The 19,768-nt window shown below is 55.8% G+C and overlaps 1 protein-coding gene across 1 annotated transcript in view; it reads right to left on the minus strand.

The window, feature by feature from the left end:
- The window catches only part of ST3GAL1 (ST3 beta-galactoside alpha-2,3-sialyltransferase 1), a 95,643-nt gene extending 77,002 nt beyond the window's left edge, over nucleotides 1–18,641 (minus strand). Inside the window, exons 1-2 of the mRNA XM_047074215.1 lie at nucleotides 18,292–18,641; nucleotides 1,081–1,215 (exon numbers count right to left, since the gene is read on the minus strand). The gene's annotated coding sequence lies outside the window, so the exon portion shown is untranslated. The remainder of the gene's footprint in view (nucleotides 1–1,080; nucleotides 1,216–18,291) is intronic.
- Between the last annotated feature and the right edge of the window lie 1,127 nt (nucleotides 18,642–19,768).

The following is a 19,768-nucleotide window of genomic DNA, read 5'->3' on the forward strand; positions in this document are numbered from 1 at the left end:
GAACACAGAAAGGCTCATATTTGTATCAACCTATTTGTATATAGAAAACCGATAAATCCTAAGGTCCAAGTGGCTTAGTTTTTACATGGAATTATATACAGCGACCACAGGCTGGCTGTCCAAAGAAATTTTAAAAGTAATTCCATGTTTATAGACAAGGCAGGTAGACACAGATATAGATGTCCTCACCAATAATCATATAGAACAGCCACACACACACAAATACATGCACCAACCTTCCTTCTTCCACAGTGGTTGCCATGATATCCAAGCTGAGTTAAACATTGGCAGATCGAAGAGAGACAGCCCAGGGCAGGGCGATCAAAGTTTCCCCAAGCCCGCCTTCCTCACTGATGGAAACGTTCTCAATGTGCACAGTCCAAAATGGTAGCCATGGGTCACATGTGGCTACTGGGCACTTGAAATGTGGTCAGTGTTGAGTGAGGGCTGAATTTTTAATTTTGTTTAATTTTAGTGAACGAACATTTAAATAGCTGTATATGGAGTGGCTACCTGCGGACAGCTTAACTCTAGTCCAGGGCCTGGCACGCTTTTTCCGTTAAGGACCAGACTAAATATTTCAGGCTCTCAGGCCACACAGCCTCTGTCACCACTGCTGTTGTGCTGTGACAGCAACCACAGACATACTTGAACAGAGGAGTGTGGCTGGGTGCCCATAAAACTTTATTTACAAAAAAATGGCCAGGCCAGTTTTGTCCTATGGGTCATAGTTGTTTGCTGATGCTCTCTCCAACACAGCGTCATTCCAGACCTTCTTTGACATGGCAGGCATTGGTCATACGAGGCTGTTCCCAATCCGGTTTTTAAGTACTTGTTTAATGAAAACACAGAAGGCTTTCCTTTCAAGAAAAAGAGGTCACTTGATATCCTAACGGTCCTACATTTTTCCCTTTAGGAGAAAGCCTTCCCTCTTAACGGAATGTCCCCGGGGAGGGCAGGCCAAATTATAAAGAGATCAAGACAAGACATCTCTCCTGCGCGACTCAAGATTATTCTACGGAAGAAACCAGAAAAGACAATACCTCTCACTCGTGCAAGGGGAAGAGGGCAGTCATTTACCTAAGTATGCCCAGGGAATGTCCACTTCCGGTCCTGGCCACAAAGCTCAAAACGTTTGCTCGCCACAGCCCCTGGCGATGATGATCACTTCTGGCATTTCCAGGTCAGAAAGGTGGAGTCTGAAAACGGTCCCAACTGGAAGGGAAGAGGAAGAGGAGAAAAGCTGAAGTCATTTTTGACATTTTGCTCATTCGTGGTCTTTTGAAAATGACTCAGGACGATTAAAAGGCATTCGCCCAATGCCCCACACACCCACCCAGTGATTTAGACATCAAGTATTTTTTTGAAAGAAACACCTATCCCGTTCAGTGCACACAGCCAAGCACCAGAGACAGAAAGGTGAGTAAACCATAGTTCACACCTTTAAGAAGCTCAGGATGGTGGAGAGGACAGAAAAATAAATAAGCCATCTCATGGCAACACGATACAAGGACGTGAATGATATTTGGCAGAGCGAAGGGAGAAATGACCAACCCAGGAGGAGGCCAGATGGATCGTTTCAGCTACTCCTTGCTCAAGTGAAACGCCTTTTGGCAAAAAGAAAAGGGTTGGGGAAAGGGTCTCTGAGGAAGACGAGAAAAGAAAAATGTATGTGAGATCAGGGCTAGGATGCACCAGGGAGGCCGGGTGGGAGATGGTTTGGGAAGGCCTCACCCTTGAGTAAGAACAGAGACCCTCCGTTGAATTCTTACTGTGCCCCAAGCACTGAGAGATGTACCGACCACACGTTGTCTCACGAAATCCCTGGGGTGGTCTCCAGGATCATTCCCATTCAATGGATGGGCAGCTGGAGCTGGGAGAGCTCCTGGGAGCAACCCTGAGCAAGATGACAAAGGCAGTAAGGGGTAGAGAGCGGCCCCCAAGGGGACACCCCCATTCTGTCTGGTTCTACTGTCCTCGTCTTCGCCGCCAGGACAGGTGCGTACGGTAACGGCCCCTCCCATTTGCTCCGGCCACCGTGTACGCACGCTCCTTTGCAGAGTGGTTTTGCTCCCTCTCCCCACGTGAATTGAGGTCCACTTCTCCACCCTCTGAATCCGAACTTGGTCATGTCACTTGCTTTAGCCAGTGAGCCAATAACAAAAGACAAAAAGCTTCAAAGGCGCTTGTGCCCAAAACTTCCCCTTCCTCGCTGCTAGGAATCACTCTGGGGCCACACTGGCCCCCTGAGCTGGTCCCCTGGAGGAGGACAAACACCATGGGAGAGGCCCCAGGCATCCCAGCCAGCCCGGCTGTCCCCCCCCCCCCCCCCCCCCCAGTGCGTGGACCACACCACTGAGTCCCAGCCAAGCTGCCGGGACCACAGGAGCGTCCAATCAACCCACAGATTCAGGAGAGATAACAAGTGTTTGCTGTTTAAGGCACTAAGGTTTGGAGCTGCTTGTTACGCAGGGAAAGCTCACCAATGCAATCACTAAGTAAGCTTTACACTGCCCACGATGGTGATAAAACACGATCAACTTGCAACTTACAAAGACAGGTCAATGGGGGATGGGCATTGAGGAGGGCACTTGTTGGGATGAACACTGGGGTTGCTATATGTGAGAGACGAATCACTGAACTCTACTCCTGAAATCACTATTACACTATATGTTAACTAACTTGGGTTTCATTTTTTTCTTTTTAATCATCACGATAATAAAACGAAAGATCGGCCTGTGTGGGTGATTGCCCAGAGAGGAGGAGGGCCAGAACTAAGGCAGGGCTGGGGGATAAAGGAGATATGGGAGGTTCAAGAGCTATTTTAGATGTAAGGTCAGCAGGATTTAGTTACAGACCGACCCACGATTTGTCTAAAGGCGCCTGGTGTTGACAATAAATAGATTCTATTTGGAGCTCGCTGAGGGGGCGGGATGTGGCCACAGACGACACGCGAAGTGGCCCGAGCCACAGCAGTTGGGGCTCAGTGTCACAGCAAATGCAAGCGCCCAGGATGGAACTTTCTTTTCAGCCCCTGTTGTCTGAAAGAAGAATTAAGGTGAGCTGCTCACTGCCCCAGCCTCCTGACTGGACCTGCCTTTCCCACCTCCTCTAATGCCTTTCCCTGCTCTTGGCAGCCCCCGGAGGGATCCGTGTAAATTGCAACCCTGACCTTCCTCCCTCCCATCACCAGCTGGCACTGTCCTCTTTCCCTCTGTGCTGTCCACACGCTCTTTGGATTTCAGTACCGACGGCCTTTCCCAGGGACAGCTTTGCCGGCCGCCTCGAAGAGGCCAGTCCCCGCCACTGCCCAGAATTCCCTGCGCTCCCAAACAGCATGCGCCACTGGCCTGATAACTCCCTGGGGTCACAGGTGTGCCCGTGCTACATGTCATTCCACCGCCGCCACCTGGCACGCGGCTTACCGCGTGGGACAAAGTCAGTTCCTGTTTCCTGAGTGAGAGAACGAACAGAAACATTCACGTGTCACCCGTCCGAGATGTTTTCTTTAACGTACTCCCTTCCACACTCCAAGCTGGGGTAGCCACCTTGCCGTCGGGCACCCGCGGCTTGCTGTGCTTACCTTCATTCGTTTGCACGGGATTCCTGGCCCCGACCTGGCGAGCTTGCAACTGCGGGGCTTTTCCAAACTACAGCTGTCCCCCAGGTGTCACCCACCTTCCGTGGCCTCCGTTTCTCAGCTCCTGACACACAACTGGGGCGCTAAGCGCGCAGAGAAGGTAACTACCCCACTCTGCACCTGCTGGTCCCAGGGAGCAGCCTAGCTATTATGCACGGAGATTCTCCTGGCCTTTGCTTTTCAATACGCGCCCCGAAAACCTCTTCCGAGGTGGCTCTCTTCCCGCAGCACCCTGCCCTCCTGCATCTCCCTACGTTCCACGTGCTTCCCTACCTTTCCTCTCCCGGGCCTTCGCCCTTTCATTTCTATCCATCCAACTGGTAGCCGCTCCCGGCCCAGGCCCTCAGAAGCCAACTGCTGGGTTTAAACCAGATCTGGAAGCAAAAACCATGTCCACCAACTCTATCTGCTACGTGGGAGATGAGGGCCCATTAGTCATTCCTTCTTCGCCCCTAACAGCATCACCATCGGCGAGCCCCCTGACGTTCTTTTTGACGTTCCTTCCCATCATGCAATAGAACACGATACATCTCGTCAGGGGGTTTTGTTCTCTGATTTTGTTTCTTTGGGGAGCAGAGGAGGGGGCTGGAGGCAAAACTCTGCATCACCCCTGGAGGAGTGCGGCCGGTTCGCTTAATAAATCACGGCTTTCTCCTCCACGCGAGAAGTGATGATCCGGATAACTGTGAACGCTGGGCCCAGCTGAGTAATATCGCTGCCCTTTGAAGGTACAGGAGTCTGTTCCCAGAGGCCGGTGGCCATGTCATACTCCAAAATAATGTGCCTTGCTGCCGGAGGTGCGACAGACCAGGAGAGGCCGGTCAAGCCAGGCTGCGTGACTGTAGACAAACGGCCTTTCTCTGAGCCTTAGTTTGCTCCTTAGTAAAACAGACACCACACCTGCTTCCACTACTTTGCAAGGCTCTACTGCGAAACAAGCGGATAAAAACCAACACGAAATCACTTTAACAACAACGGCAATGAAGTAAAACTCGCAGTAGTGAGAGCCTCCGAGGCCACTCGTAATGGCTCACGGGCACTTTCCCAAACTAAGCCCTGTGTTCTCCAACGCTCTGCTAATCTTCACAAGGATGTCACGTGAACTATTATTTGCATCATCTTGCGGATGAGTACCTGGCGGCTTGAAGAGGCTAAGCAACTCGTCCAAGGACGCAGTCAAGACTGGAGGCCGAGGGATAAACCAATTCCTACCCTGCCTAGCGTGGCGTACTTCACAATCGCACTCACTGAGCCTCGGGTGCGCCCGCCGAGCTCGCTGCTCGGCCCTGGCAGGGACCACAGCACACTCTTGGGTTCTGCCCGTGAGGAGCCCGCCCAGTGGGGAGGGGTGCGGGCACACAGCCGGCAGCCGCGCCACCCTGCACCCCAGGGGGAGCCTGTCGGTGCACAAGCGGGTGGTTTCTTAATCCGAGCTCCTGTCCGGAACACGATGATCACGACCGTGGAGAGTGCGATGAACACAGAGACGGGCAGATCTGTCTGCCACGGGGACGGGCGACCCAGATGTAGGCAGGTGCAGGGACGGATCAGAAGCTGGGCAGTGAGATGACCCAGAAACGCCTGGAGTAGGAGCTGGGTACCCAGAGCAGGGCTGCTGGCCAGCTGGGAGCAGGGTGCAGGGCAGGGGAGCCACGGGTGCCTGGGCCGGCTCCAGGGTAGAGGAGTTGAGCGGCCCCTTCCTGAGGCAGCCGTGTCCCCCCCTCTCGCGGCCCAGGGGCTGAGGAAGCCGGCCCGGCCTGGCGGGCTGGCAGGAAGGGCACTGTACCCGGCAGGAAGCACACACGCTTGTCCTGGGAGGGCTGTCCTGTCGTGCGTCCCCTCCCCCTCTGACAGGGCTTCGGCTGGGGGCGGTTTCTCCGACCCAGTGCATTTCTGAATTCGGAGGCCAGGCGCTGGTCTGGCAGCTTCGGGGAGACGTTATGATTACCGACAGCGAATGGATGGATGTGGACGACGAGGCCAGCAGCGGGCTAAGCAGCCTATGCGCGTGATTTCATTCGGTCTGTGCAGCAGTCCTCTGGTGGCCGGGGGCAGGCTGACCCCCATTTCGAAGATGTGGAAACTGACGCTCTGAAAGCGTTAGGTCGTTGGCCCAAGGCCGCAGGTTCGGCGAGGGGCAGAGGTGCAATTCAAAGTCAGGGTCGCCTCGTACACAGACCCGTCTCCTCGCCTTCTGGCCCGGCTGGGCTCTAGAAGGTCGTCTCCCCACCTCACACCCCACAGATGTGTAAGTTGGGGGGGCGCTGGGGCGGCTCACTGGCCTGCACCTCTGCTCTGGGCTCCCTAACATCCTCAGTGGCGCCCAGCTCTGCGGCGGCTTCAGCTTCTGGTTCCCAGCACCGAGTGCCGTCTGTTCTCCAAGCCCAGAGAAATAAAGACGCGGGAACTTCTCACCCGAGACAAACACCCCAAACACGGCTGGCCGTCACTCCCGCGAGAACCGGGCCGCTCCCTCCCATCCGCCGCGAGCCTCAGTCTGTTGGTTTTCCAACAACGCAGGTCTGGCTACGCCTGTTTCTAGAAGCAGGTAAAGAAACCTCGGTCGTACCTCACTATGAACAACTGAAGGTTGCTCAGAACCCCCAAACCGCAACCTTGCCATTTTCCTCTCTTACAACCCGCTTCCTCCAAGCACACGAAGGGGGGGGGTGCCCTGCTTCCGTCTCGGGGTTCCTCCATGAGGTCCCCTGGGCGCTGGCTCTTTCCACCCTCACTGCCACTGTCACCAGATCCCACCGTCTTCCAGCTTGAAAACTGTCTGTTCTCTGGGGCTTTCCCCCATGCCCCCGCCTCTCCTGTTCTGTTGAGCCCAGCTCCCAGCCAGGAAGATGGGTGGTGCGGCCACAGAGCACCAGTGGGAAGACTGAGGCTCGGACATGGAAGTCACCTGCCCCAGTCTCAGAGATGACAAACGGTGGCCCCCACACTCTGCCCCGGAGCCGGTGTTCTCCTGGCCCTCGCCGCCCCCTCCGGCCCCAGCCCTTCCCGGAGGTGTCCCCTCGGCCTTCCTCGCTGGGGAACCTGAATTCGCCTTCAGAGCAGGGAGACAGACGCTGGAGGCCTAGCAGCCTCCTCTGGGCCTCCCGGCTTCTCTGTACTGCCCAGAATCGCGCTCAGATCTAGGAGGGATTGTGAAATAAGACGCCTGTGTCTGTTTTCCAGGCAACCGCGGCCTAATTAGGGAGGCACAACTATGTACTTTTGAACAACAGTTTGTGGACGAGGGGAAAGAAGGAGGGCGGGGGTGGGGGGGGAGAAAGAAAAAGGGAAGGAAGTGAAGAAAGCAAAGTTGTGCTGACCATGGAAACCTTGAGCCAGAGGACAGGGCTGGCGTCACTCAGAGTCTGTCCGTGCTGAATGTGACCTGGAGTGCCACCATTAACCGTCCTATTTATAGCCCTTTGAAATACGGCTTGGTGAAGTAGGGGGGGAGGGGGGGCTTTGTTCTTTTGGCCTCTTATCTGATTCTTCAGAACAAAGGGAAGGGAAGGGAGGTGGGGGGCAGGTTGGCAGGGGTGTGTGAGTGCGGGCGGTCAGACCAGACACACTGGACCCAGGAAACGTCTGCCACGTGGGTGTGTCACAGCAGGATCTGGTGACGCGAGATGGGGGGGGTGTAACAGCCCCCCCCCAACCCCCGCTCGCTCGACTCAACCTGGGGGACCTTAGGCCCAACGGCCAACTTTAATGAACCTCAGCTTTCCCAACTGTCAAAACACTGATAACAATAATGACCGCAGAGCCCTGGTTAGAACATTAAATGAGCCCGAAATGTCCAGAACGCGGTATTTCCTGAGCACAAACTCCGGAGGGATAAAAGGGCAGACGGCCGCCAGAATTCACAAAACGCAAGCCAGCCTTGCTCAGAGGGAGGTCTACAGGAGCCCGTGTGCAGGGGTGGTCTGGGAGGCTGTGGTGTAAGCACTGTGCCAACAGAGCAGCAGAGAGGGCTTGGCGCAGGGGGTCACGTAGGAGACCCGGCCGCTGGGGTCCCTGGCTGCTGGCCTGGGGAGGACAAGGGAGGCTCGCTCTCTAGGACACCCCGAGCTTCCCAAGTCGGGCAGAAACCCAGCGGTAAAGGCAGGACTTGGCAGCTGCGAACTGCGGGCTGGCTTCTCGCCCCGGCTTTGCCCGCTAACGGGCTGAGGAATCACACAGGTTGGCCCTCTGTCTGCTTAGCTGTGAAGTAGGGGGCAGGGAATATCTAAACTGTCGTGTCAAAGTCTTAGGTGCCTCCAGGGTCCAGTGCCACCCCCAAGCTTCATAAGCCCAGACCACTTCTCAGCCTTAAATTCGGACAGCCCCAGAGCTGCACCCTGTCACCTCCTCCAGGAAGCCCTCCACGGCTGGAAGGTCTGTGTGGCAAAGAGCTTCCTAATCCATAGAGGTGACCAGAGAGCAAAGGGTCACTGCGTGGGGCACAGATCTCGCCTATCACTAGCGGTGTTCGAGCAGACGCAGAACCACCACAGGGGAGGGTGGAAGGGAGGAAACAATTCCCGGGACACCGTGCAAGGGGTTTCTAACTTGAACAAGGATCATGACGACCAAAGCAAGCACTTCGAGTGGGCACTCTGCAGGGCACCGTTCTAAACACTAAGTACCAACTCATTTAGTGCTCGTTTAGTACCTACTGGGAGGTGGGTACTATTACCCATATTTTATTGATGAGGAATGGAGGCACAGAGAGGTTAGGCAACTCGCTCAAGGTCACACAGCTAAGACGCGGCAGAGCCAGTACCTTTATTGAGCGAATCAATGAATGACTCAGTAGATGAATAATTGAAATCTTGGAATAGGGGAAGGTTAAACAAGGGCACTGCTAAGCCTCTTTGCAAATGCTGGGATTTTACAATTCCTTCTTGTTTCATGCTCTATAAACGTGCAACGTCTGTAATGTGTTATCATTCAATCTACTCAAACACACCTTCCTCCCCCCCAACCCCCCCCACCCCCGGCTCCGGAACCCGTCACAGCTTCTGACACTGTGACTCCTGCTCACGGAAAAGGAGAAACCTCCTTTACTTCACCCCAGGGCAGATTCCCAACGAAGCGGAGATATTCTGCTCTTCAAAGCTGTGTCCGGGGCCAGTAAATTTTTTCACCTTGTTTGGACGTTTGGCCTGGTAGAGACATCAGTTTAATTTTTATGATCCTAGAGTTCACAGATCGTTTTTGCTTAGTTCAGTTTGTTCCCTGTCATAGGTAGAGACAGAAAAGCTAGCAGGAGACAGAAAAACCACGTCGGAACCAATTCTTCAAACCACTCGAAAGGCGTGATTTTCATTGGAAATTTCTGGTAGGTGGGGGAGCACGACCTCGCTGGCTTCTAATCTCCCTTTTTCATTTTACTTTCCTTTTTTTGCCGGAAGACTGAGGTCTCACATCTAAGATTTTGCTTTAGCAACAACCAGGAATACCCCCCACAAGGACATTCTTGTTTGTGGCCGCTCGTACGTTTCCCAAGCAAAGGTCTTTATTCATCAGACTCTCCACCAGGTGGTAGGATTAACGGTGTTTTCGAGGCAGGAGAACAACAGCAGACCTTTCTCTCCATTGTGAAGATGTTATTAAAAGGGAATTTTCCAGTGTTGCAACAGCAACTTCTACTAATCATTTTACTTGGAGCAGGTCGCTCAAAGACACCTGCCTGGGGACCTGGGTGGGTCTGCATGCCTGGTGACAAGCTTCATATTAAGCCTTCCTGCTGCTCACGGCCCTGTCTCCGACCCCCGCGGGCTCCCAGACCTTCCTCAATCCCCAGGCACCATGGGGATCTCAGAATTCAATGTATGAGTACAACCCAAAGGAAGGGTGCTTGCCATCGGCAACACAGGGTCCGACACGGAGGCAGAAAAATCCGGCAAGTCTATCAAGGTTAGCTCAATAAACCCATCCAGCCGGCACCAAATGGTGAGGCAGGGAAAAAGCCTTGGAGCCCCACCCGTTGGGACACAGCGTGCAGAGGACAATCAGGACCGCCCTCCCGCCAAAGAAGAGGCTACAGAACCTGGGTCCCTTTGCCGTGGCCATTGGGTGGGATGGCACGCAGCTTGGGTGGGCTTGGGGACAGATGTCCGTGCGATGTGTTTTATATCTGCACCTCTGAGGGAGTCTATTTCTACCCTTGCCGGCCCCCCGATGTAGAGACACCAGATGATCCTGGGAATTACACAACATGAGGCCTGAGATTTTGGGCTTCGGGCAGAAACGGAGCAGTCAGGAATTGCCACTTTTCTAGCTGTGGGACTTCGGGCAAGCGGCTTCACTTCGCTGAGCCTCAGTTTCCACATCTGTAAAACGGGAGTAGGGGGGAAATACAAGCAGTGACTTTACGGGGCTGCTTTATAAAGACTAGGAAAGCAGTATCAAAGGTCAAGTCGCTGATGACAAGTTTGCATCCTGGCCCCGCCAACGTGGAGGAGCTGATGGCGGACCCCGGGCACGTGGGAACCCGAGGGATCTGCCTTTGCTCACATGCCCTTGTGTCGACCAGGCCACCCGACTCATCTGAACCATTCAAGGTGGGAGGGGCGGGGGTGGAGGCCGTGAGCGATGGGCTGAGTTAGATGAGTGAGGGGGCAGCCAGGCCACCGTCTGGTGCTGTTGTGTGTCGGAGGCGTGGGCTTGTGCCTTCCCAGGAGCGACCCACTTTGCTCGTCGGTAACTGCGGGCACATGGGAGATCTGCCTGCAGAGACCGTGTGACCTTGGGTAAGTCACTTCCTCTGCAACCTGGGCAGGACCCTAATCCCAGGGTAGCAGCTAGAGGAGCTGCAATGGAGTCCAAATAAGGTCAGGGCTGCAGATGCCAATGGCTGTGAACGCAGAGGTCAGGGGTTTCAAGAGGTATTTCAGCTCCCACACCGCTAGCAGCTCTCTTAGCCCGTTACCGCAATAGCACAATAAAGAAAGGGAGGGGGAACGAGGCCCCGCATCACTGGGCCAAGCGATTCGAGGGATTTATTTTGGGCTCCAGTCTAGTCTTCCAAGGAAAGAGGTTTTCTTTTCTTCTTTCCTTTTCTTTTCTTTCCACTGAGCCTTTTATTTCTGAAAAGGTAAATGCCCAATTAGATGGATTTTCGTCTTTCATGTGGAGTTGTTGTAGGCTTTTTGAGCATGAAACAATATTTTGGAGTCATTCCACCCTCTCAGTTAGAGAAGAAGCTGGGTTTGCTTTGGGGTTTTTTTTTTTGTTGTTTTTTGTTTTTTTTCGGTTGGGTTTTTCTCAAGAGCCCTCTGCTAAGTAAATATTCATGAAGGGAATTTTTAGCCACTCTGGTCTGTTAGTTCAATGTGGACTCAAACGGATTTTTTTTTTTTAATGTAGCAAAATCTATCACAATGATATCCATTTGGGTTTGATTTCTTTTTTGAAGGTCGCTGGTGGAATTAAAAAAAAAAAAGATTTTTTTTTTTTTTTTGCATACCCAAATGCGGACCTACCAAAAGTCATTAGCAATCTCTTTTTAAATTCCACCAAATAATTTGGAACGAATGTCCTTTCCTGCTCACCTCTGAATGACTGAGGCTGTTTAACTTGTTATTTTTTATTCTCTTAAGGGCTCCAGAATCAGACTTGGCTAGAGAACTTCTACATATTTTACAGGAGAAAAAAATATGTACACACACATACACATACGCAGAGTCAGAAGAACATCCCCGGATGTTTTTGGAAGGAAAAAACTTTTAAGATAAAAACATGCAAACAGTATTATCTGAATATCACATAGGCTTAAAAGGACAGGAGGAATCACCACCAACCCCAAAACCACACGTCTGAACCCTGACCCTTGTGCACAAAAGCTAACATTTGTTGAGTGACTCTTTGATTTTTCGCGTCAACTCTACGGAGTATTATCCCCATGACAGAAGAGGAAACTGAGACCCAGACGAGGTAAGTAACATGATCCTTGAGAAGTAAGTGATAAGCCTCAGACCAAAACCTTAATTCTGAGGTTACTCTGTTTCTTTCAAAGATGCTACGGAAGTCCCAAAGGTCTTCATAATAGTATCTTGCACTTTAAAAAAAAAAAAGCGTATTTATTCTTGAGAGAGAGAGAAAGAGAACAGGAAACAGAGAGAAGGAGACACAGGATCTGAAGCAGGGTCTGGGACACGGGGCTCGAACTCACGAACTTTGGGATCGTGATAAGCCGAAGTCGGGTGCTTAACCCACTAAGCCACCCAGGTGCCCCAATAGTATCTTACACTTGATGCTTTTATCTTACTAGGGGAATAGAGAACAAGGGTTAAAAGTCCGGCTTGCCCCAGAGGTAGGGCCTGGAGTAAGGGAGTTCCCCTCCTGCCTCCGGCTTCTGTCCTTTGGGAATCCTGTGACCACCCCCGCCCCCGGCTGCTGCAGAATCAAATGAGAAGGCAGGTGAGTGCCAGATCACCCTCCGGGGCGGTCCTGCTCCTGAGAGGCCCCAGTAAGGAGCTCTCTGGCCTCTGGCTGCTGTCTGGGCTCAGCTCCTGGTGCCCCAAGGATTGTGGAAGGCAGGCAGGACTCGGCAAGATGGCAGCGTTATCTCCCAGGCTCTTCCCTGCCAGGTTGAGGAGACAGGCTTTCTTCAGAGGCTTCTAGCAGCTCCTATGCCACACTCCCAGGGCCCCTCACCCATCCCTCCGTCTGCCTCTTGGGGGGCGAGGGGGGTGGGTAGGAGACGGTGGGGGGGGGTGGTAACTGGGCTCAGGTAAACCCGCCACTCAGTTTGTGAGTGCGTGTTTGCTACTGGGACCCAGAATGCTTCTCTGTTCAAAACACCTGCCGCTGTACTGGGCACACCCTAAGTGCTCACTGAAAAGCAGATGGGACTCTATTTATTATCAATAAGGCAAGTTCAAGGCTTCCTGCTGGGGGCACCTCCCAATTGTCCCACGCAGGGTGGGAATTCTAGACGGCCATCTACCAGTTGAGGAAACGGGAGACTCCAAGAGGTCCGGTGATGGACCTAAGTCCTCGGCCGGGAACCGCTGGTATGGGATAAGGCCCAGGAGCTAGGAGTCCTGAGTCCTAGGCCAGGGGTTGCCCTGCCTGGACTTTGGATCCTGACACCAAAGTCCTGTCTCCAACACTCGTCCCAGCGCTAACCCCGACAGACCGAGTCCACTCGGCGTGTGTTCAACTTCGACACAGGTCGCACCTGTCGCTGAGCCTGTCGTGCCACGCAGGAAGGGCTCAGGGCACGGCGCACCCCCACCCGTGCACTTCCCCACCGCCCTCCCCCCACCCCACCCCACCCCACCCCATATTCCAGCTCCTGGTAATTCCCCGTGTCAAGCCCTAGGGATAAAAAAACTTTCGAAGTTTTTTTTTTTTTTTTTATTTTCACAACCCACAGGAATGAGAAAAGCACGCTGTTCCTGTAACCTCATCGTCTGGCCTTGCTTCTTCCAATGGGGGCTATTAACAAACCGTTTAACATCAACACCGGCCTTGTACGTCAAGTGTTTTTCCATGAGCTTTCCAGAACTTTCCGCCTTCAGTCAACTCCTTTATTTCCCAAGTGCTCTGTTTGAATTCGGTGCCTCCAGAAAGCGGCACCTCCTGTGCTCACCCGCCCGCACAGGCTCTTAGCTGGGGCATCAGGCACTCTTCCATGCAGGATCTTTAATCCTCACCGTGCGTCCTGAGATAACCCACCTGCACTTGAACCCTAGCCCCCGAGGTGCAGGGCCTGCCTGAGCTCACACAATTAGATGTGGTCATGTGCCTGAAAACCTGGGCACCGTCCCCCACCTGCCTGCCGTGCCGCTTAAAACCCCCTCTCTCGACGCAGCCATGTAATTCTGACATCAAGTTTAAGGACAAGGATGAAAAATAAAGCACAGAATTGTATTTTCTTGAAGCGAAAGCAAAGCAGCTACTTTCTATTTGACAGGCCATCACTGCAGTGCCCGTAACCCTTGGAAGATCTCAATTCAGGGACCTGCATTCTGGCTGAGCGGCAATGATGAATCCCACCCAAGCAAACCAGAAATCGACACCTACTGCAGGAACGGGGCCAAATCACTGAAGCCCTGAAATCCCAGCTCCCTCACCTCTGCAGAACCACGCAGAACAGACCTACATCCGGCCTGTTATTTTATTTTACTTCACTTTTCTTGGGCTCACTAGGCGCACACCATGTTAATTAGATACCAGTTCTAGGCAGGCAAGAAACTACCTTCGCTCTCCTGCGGTGTGACTTCCCTAGTTATTCGGGCTTTGGCTCCCCAGTGAATTCTTCCCTGTGGGTCCCGCAAGGCACAGGAATCCACTCCCTTCTCTGTCCCAGCCCTCCCTCGGCACATGCGTGCTCCGGCCCCGTGCAAACCATACTGCCACAAACTCTTCAAGTGCACCCGTGCGCCTCCCCGCCACGCGGTGACCTCTGGGGGATGGTAACAAGGGTCGATCAGAGTTCTTACAACTCTCTATTTCCAGCATCTTGCATGGTGAGAACACAGTTAAGTTCCTAATAAATGTTGGATCAACAGAAATCAAAACAATCCACCCAACAAGACCCAAGAAAGAGTCAAACCTCAGGCTTCCCAAGGAATGTTGGGTTTCCAAGAGGGAAACAAGGACTTCAGTGCAGGGAAAAGAACGGGGGTAAGGGGAAGGGAAAACACAGGGCACTCACCAGTTGGAGTTTATGAGACCAACTGGTGTTCTAGATCAGCTCTGTCACTCGGGGTCCCCTGATTTCCCCTCTGGGCTTCAGTATTTTTGAATTAATATGAAAATATTGAACAAAATGACTTCTATGAACATTTTCAGCTCGAGTGGGAACCCTATTGGTCCTGGTGAAGTCACCAGGTCCCTGTTTGCAATACACATCATCGGGGCTCCCTCAAAATGCCACCTCGGCTCTGCCCAGTTTCAGACCCCGGAGTCTGAAACTTCTGGGGCGTCTCTCAATGTCCGGTGCTGAGAATTGCTGACGAATGACTTCACCAAGCGGGCGTGGGCTCTGGGAGTCTGGAGCACTCGCAGTGAGTAAGGAGGCGTCATTGCACGGGGTGGCCCTGTTGTCTGTGATGCCAGGAATGCCCGGAAAGTTCTGAGGACGGTGCTGGAGCAAAAAACAAGCAGGGCACAGGCTGTCTTCATGAAGAAAGCCTTTAACGGCCCCAAGGCCATGTCAGCAGAACTCCAAGCCTCTCATTTTGCAGAGAGTGAAACTGAGACCAGAGCCTGGAACAGACGGGTGCCAAATTACAAAGCAATTGCGCACTGGCTCTGGGACTTCCTCTGGGGCCCAAGGTTGGGCTCCTGTGCCCAAATTAGAGAAGAGCGCTCTCAGAGCCTTGGGTCTGCAAGGGGGGAGCGAAGGTTACACGCGTGGTCCACAACTTAACAAAGGGCATGTGAGCCTTATTCTAGAATTCTCTGTGACCAGGCCAGCTCTTCCACGGGAGGGTGGTGCTTGTCCTTTGTGTATATAGGATTTATTGGGAAGCAGGATAAGGAGATCACTGGTGGATTTGTTTTACTTTACTTTGGTTGCTTTTCATGGTGTGGGAGGGAGCCTGGGGAGAGGGTTAAGGTCTAGATCCCGTAAGGCAAAGCCCTGTCCAAATATAACTCCTCTGAGTCAGCAGCTTGCCACACACAGCAAGGGACTCAAGCTAGGTGAGCTGACCAGGAGGTTCAAAGGCACCCCTTCCTGGGGGCGGAGGGTGCGGCTGAGAACTTGCCCCCAGGAGATATCCTGGCCTAGGGGTTGCTTGGTGCAGAGGGGAGACAGAGGCCCTCACGTCCCTGAGGCTCCAGGATCTGCAAGGACCCCTCGCTGCCAGGCCCAAAGACGGACCCACCCCACCATACCTAGGGGACCAAAGGCTCCAGACAGCCGATTCTGTGGAAGTCCCTGACGTCAGAGGGTTGCTGGTATGTCCAGCTGGGGGAATGCCTAGCCTGCCCCCGGAAAGGGAACACAGGCCTGAGGTCAGCAAGCGGGCTACTCAGAGCCACGTTGAGCAGAATGCACACCCCCTAAGAAAAAAGCAAAGAAAAAAAAAAAACCCTCTGCCATTTCTTCAGGCAACACTTCCTGTTTTCTCCGTCAGCCAAGGGCTCAAGAGGCCTCCGCAGGCCTGCCCACCCGGTGAGGTGAGGGGAAGATCCTGCTCCGGCCCAGGCCCTCGCCTTGCCCCGGTGGTAAAGCCTGGACTGGCAAAATGCAGGGCCAGTAGTACGTTGCCAGGCTTGTGGAGGTGTTCAAAGGCAGAGGAAGGGGCCCCCTGCTCATTCTGTTATTTATTTGTTCAGCAAAACTAAATATTTTGGAAGATGGGATTCCTCTCCCCAGACTTTGAGTCACGGTATGTGGATATGCATACGTAGTGTGAATGCGTGAATGCGTATATCCACACGTGCACACGTATTCGCACAATTTTATGTAACTCTGTGCAACACATTTGTAAAGTGATAGTGATGACCCCATTTTACAGATATGAAAACTGAGATTCTGGGAGCTCCAAGTCTCAGGCTCGAAGGTCAGAGACGGAGATGATGAAAGACCTGGGATCTACGGGGAGGGTGGGAGTGTGCTGGACTGGTGAACTCTGGTCGATCTTTCCAGCCAACTGTGGGATTTTAGAAAACGACCAGGCCATGGTTTTGGGGGAAGGAAGAAGAGGTGCAGGAAGGTACCTCCAAGGAGCTCAGGCAAGGTGCCCTCACCGGCGCCCCTTCCCCACCTCGGACACAAGCAGCAGTCTCCGTAGCAGCCTGCAGGGGGCAGTGCGCCTTGCCTTTTGCGAACCGCCTGGGCGCCCTTACGCAGCTCCAGGGAAGGAACACCAGGCGGCTCCGCCCTCTGCTTCTAAACAGCCCAGTTTTGAACCCCGCGCGTAGTAGGTGCTCAAGGCACGCCTAGAGGCCGAAAGGCCTTGGTTAGGGGGATGAACGTAAATTCGGTGGTAGAAATGGGGAGGAGAAGGCGAGAAGGGGACATTCCGGCCCCTGCCAGCGCATTTCCATCTAGAGGCCTTTTCAAACAGCCTTAGTCCCTACTGTGTGTCAGGCGCGGTGGCTACCGCTCCTGGACAACCTCGTTCTCTGCTAATCTCCTTCTCCCCCCACTCCTCCACCCCTCCCCCTCCCTCCGGCCAAACACACACGCTCAGCCTTAGCGGCGGTGGGCGCTCGCTGTCTCCCTAGGGGACATCTCGGCCCAAATCCGCGTGGCGAGGGGACCCGCGAGAGTGGTGAGCCAGAAGGAGCCAGGAGTCCCTAGAGGTGGGACACGTGAGAGCCAGGCGGATGCCTGATGCAGGCCCTCGGCAAAGTGGTCGCTGCCCTCAGGGACGAAGCCGGTTCCCTCTGCGGGACACACAGAGCCCGTGAGACGCAGTGACCCGCCCAGCCCCCACCACTCGCGCACTTCTGGGCGCGCACGTGTCCGCCCGCCGAGCGCCCCCACCGAGCCCTGCGAGTGGCAGGCGCTGGCCGAGACCTTCGGGTAGCAGGCTGGAAGGACTCCGGGCTCCAGCCGCCGATCGGAACCCAGACGCTGCAGACGCCCGTCCCCAGAGACCGGGCCGCGGGGCACGTTGAAGGCAGCCCGGGCGCAGCCTCAACCCCCATCTCAAGTTCAGCCGCGCTTCCTCCCGCAAGGTCAAACTCAAACACACTCAGGCTCAGCGAAAAGGAGGAGCTCAAAGTTGCGCCACGGTCCGGATTCCGAATCTAGCCGTAGCCCCATCCGGGCGCTCCGCCCCAGGGTCACCGCTGCCCTGGCCCTGCGCTCTCCCAAACAGCGGCCCCTGCCCCGCGCAGGTCACACACCCACGAGACGCAGACAAGTTGCTAACTTTTGTCAGATTTTTTCGCTGCAGCTGCGGCGCCTAACGGGGTTGGGGCGGACTCCGGAGTTTCGAGTTGCCACCCGCACCACCCCCGCCACGCTCCCCTGCGCCCACCCAATACCTCCCTGCCCACCACGCCACGTCCAGCTGCCGCGTCCCGGGCGCCAACTTCTCGGTCGTCTCCGGAGTAACGTGGGCCGGCGGCGTCCCCGGGGGCGACGGCCAACTCCCGGATGTGCTCCTGCTCGCAGCGGATTTGGACGCTCGATCCGTACACTGTCCCGCCGCAGCTCGACCGGATCACCGGCGGCCTCCGCGGGCCCCCGCGCCCCTCGCTCCACTCGAAAGCCCCGGAGCCAGCCACCCCGAGGGGACTCATCCCACCGGCGGCCCCGCTGGCCGCTTCGCCCTCTGGCGGCCCGGACCAGGGAGATTCCAGCCTGGCGCCGGTGCAATGTCACTGGGGCCACCCCGGGGACCGCTGCCCCAGACCTGGCGCAGGCTCCCCGCTGAGGTCCCAGCAGCTCTTCCAATAACGGCAAAAGATCCCGGAGACCCGGCCTCCTCCCGGACCTCCTCCCTCTCCCGAAGACCCCGGTGTCGCCGTGGCTAAGGAAGGGGGGGTCTCCCTACGCGTGTCTTCCCCTGGGCGCCCGGGGTCTACAGTCCCACTTCCACTGTCAAGCCCTCCTAGACCCCTCCCGACCACTTCTGTTCCCGGCTCTGGGCAACCGCCCCTCCACTTGGAGAACACACTCGAAACTGCCCCAACTCCGGCGGACGCAGCCCCCCGCTCACCCCGGCCGCGCTGGGCTCGGCGCGCTCACTCACCGCAGCCGGAGACACGCTGGAGTTTCCGCGGCTTTGGAGATGAGGGGCTCCGCGGAGACTAAAGGGGGGGTTGTCCCGAGCACTGGCCCCCTTCCCGGCTCACATCGCGCCGTCCTCCTCTCCCTCCTCCTCCTCGCCCTCCCTGTCCTCCTCTTCCTCCTCCCTCTGGTCTTTGTCTTTGCAAAGTGTCGAAACTGTCTGGCATAGTGGAGCTCCGCCGGCGGAGGCTGGAGCCGGGGAAGCGGGGAGGCGGGGTGAGGATGGGAGCGGTCTCGGGAACACCTTCCCCCGGGTGTAACGGGAGGGGCCGGCGGGCGGCCGGGGAGGGGCCGCTTCCCTGGCCGGCCGGGGCCGGGAGCGGGGCGCGCCGGAGCGGGGCGGGCGCCTGGGCTGCGCGCGGCCCTCCCCTTCCTCCGCCCAGTGCCCGCCCCCCGGGCCCGCTCCCCCCCCACCCTCCTCCCGCGCCCCCTCCGCCCGCTCTCGGCTCGGCTTTCGGCTCGCTCGGGGCTTCCTGCGAGCTCCGGAGCCACGTGGACCGCAGCCGGCTCAGCGGAGGCCAGGCTGGGGAGACGCCGGAGGCGGCGCGGGGACCGGATCGCCGCCCCGGGAGGGCTCTGCGGGGACAGCTCCGCGACACTCCGCGCCGCCGCCGCCGCCCACGGGCTGGAAAGACTAGGGAAGAATCGCCCGGAGACCCGTGGGGTCAACCCCGGGGAGGAGGCGACGGGCGCCCACCCAGAGGACGTGGCGGTGTCCTGAAGAGCCCAAGTCGGCCGCACCGTAGCACAGAAGGGGCCGGCCGACACCCTGTTGGTGACCGGGCAAAGCCATGGACTTCCTTTAAGGGCGCGGGACTCGAGGTGGGATTGAGGGAGGGGGAGGGGAGGAGCGCGGCGGGGCTGGGGCCCTGGTAAGGCCCGAGCCTGGGCCCCGTTCCGAGCCGCAGAGCGGCCACCGCGGCGCGGTCCCCGCCCCGGCTCGCCTGCCCGCCGCAGTTTTTTCCTCCCAGATGCGGAGGCTGCACCGCGGTCCAGGGCAGGGAGCGCCAGGCAGCGGGACGCCAGGCAGGGGCAGGTCCCACGGCGACCTGGGACTGGGGCTTCTGGGACCGGACCCCCTGTGGGACTCAGGTTTGTGGGGCTTTTGCCGTTTCTCCTTTATAGGGAAGTGAGGGCAGTGGAGACTTCTTGCTCAGTGACGGACTTGACAGTCTTAGAGACTAAATGCTGGACGTCAGGTTTAAGAGGCATTAAAAACGTGTGATTGTACAGCTTTTATCCCCTTACGGGGATTTTACCTCTTTTGTAACTTCTCTGAGCAATGCTCAGAGGACAGAGGCACAGCGTGGCCTAAGGGGCGCTTCATTCTTCTGGCTTCCATTTCTTCCCTTGGAGAGGTCAGCCTTTTGCAGTGGAGATAGCTCCCTAGCACGTCATTCATCAGAGTGTGCTTCAGACCAGGGGCTGGATGGGACTTA

The sequence above is a fragment of the Lynx rufus genome, unplaced genomic scaffold, assembly GCF_022079265.1.
Source record: "Lynx rufus isolate CCGP_SWC_20201006 ecotype Redwood Valley unplaced genomic scaffold, mLynRuf1.p SCAF_12, whole genome shotgun sequence".
Taxonomy (NCBI): Eukaryota; Metazoa; Chordata; class Mammalia; order Carnivora; family Felidae; genus Lynx; species Lynx rufus.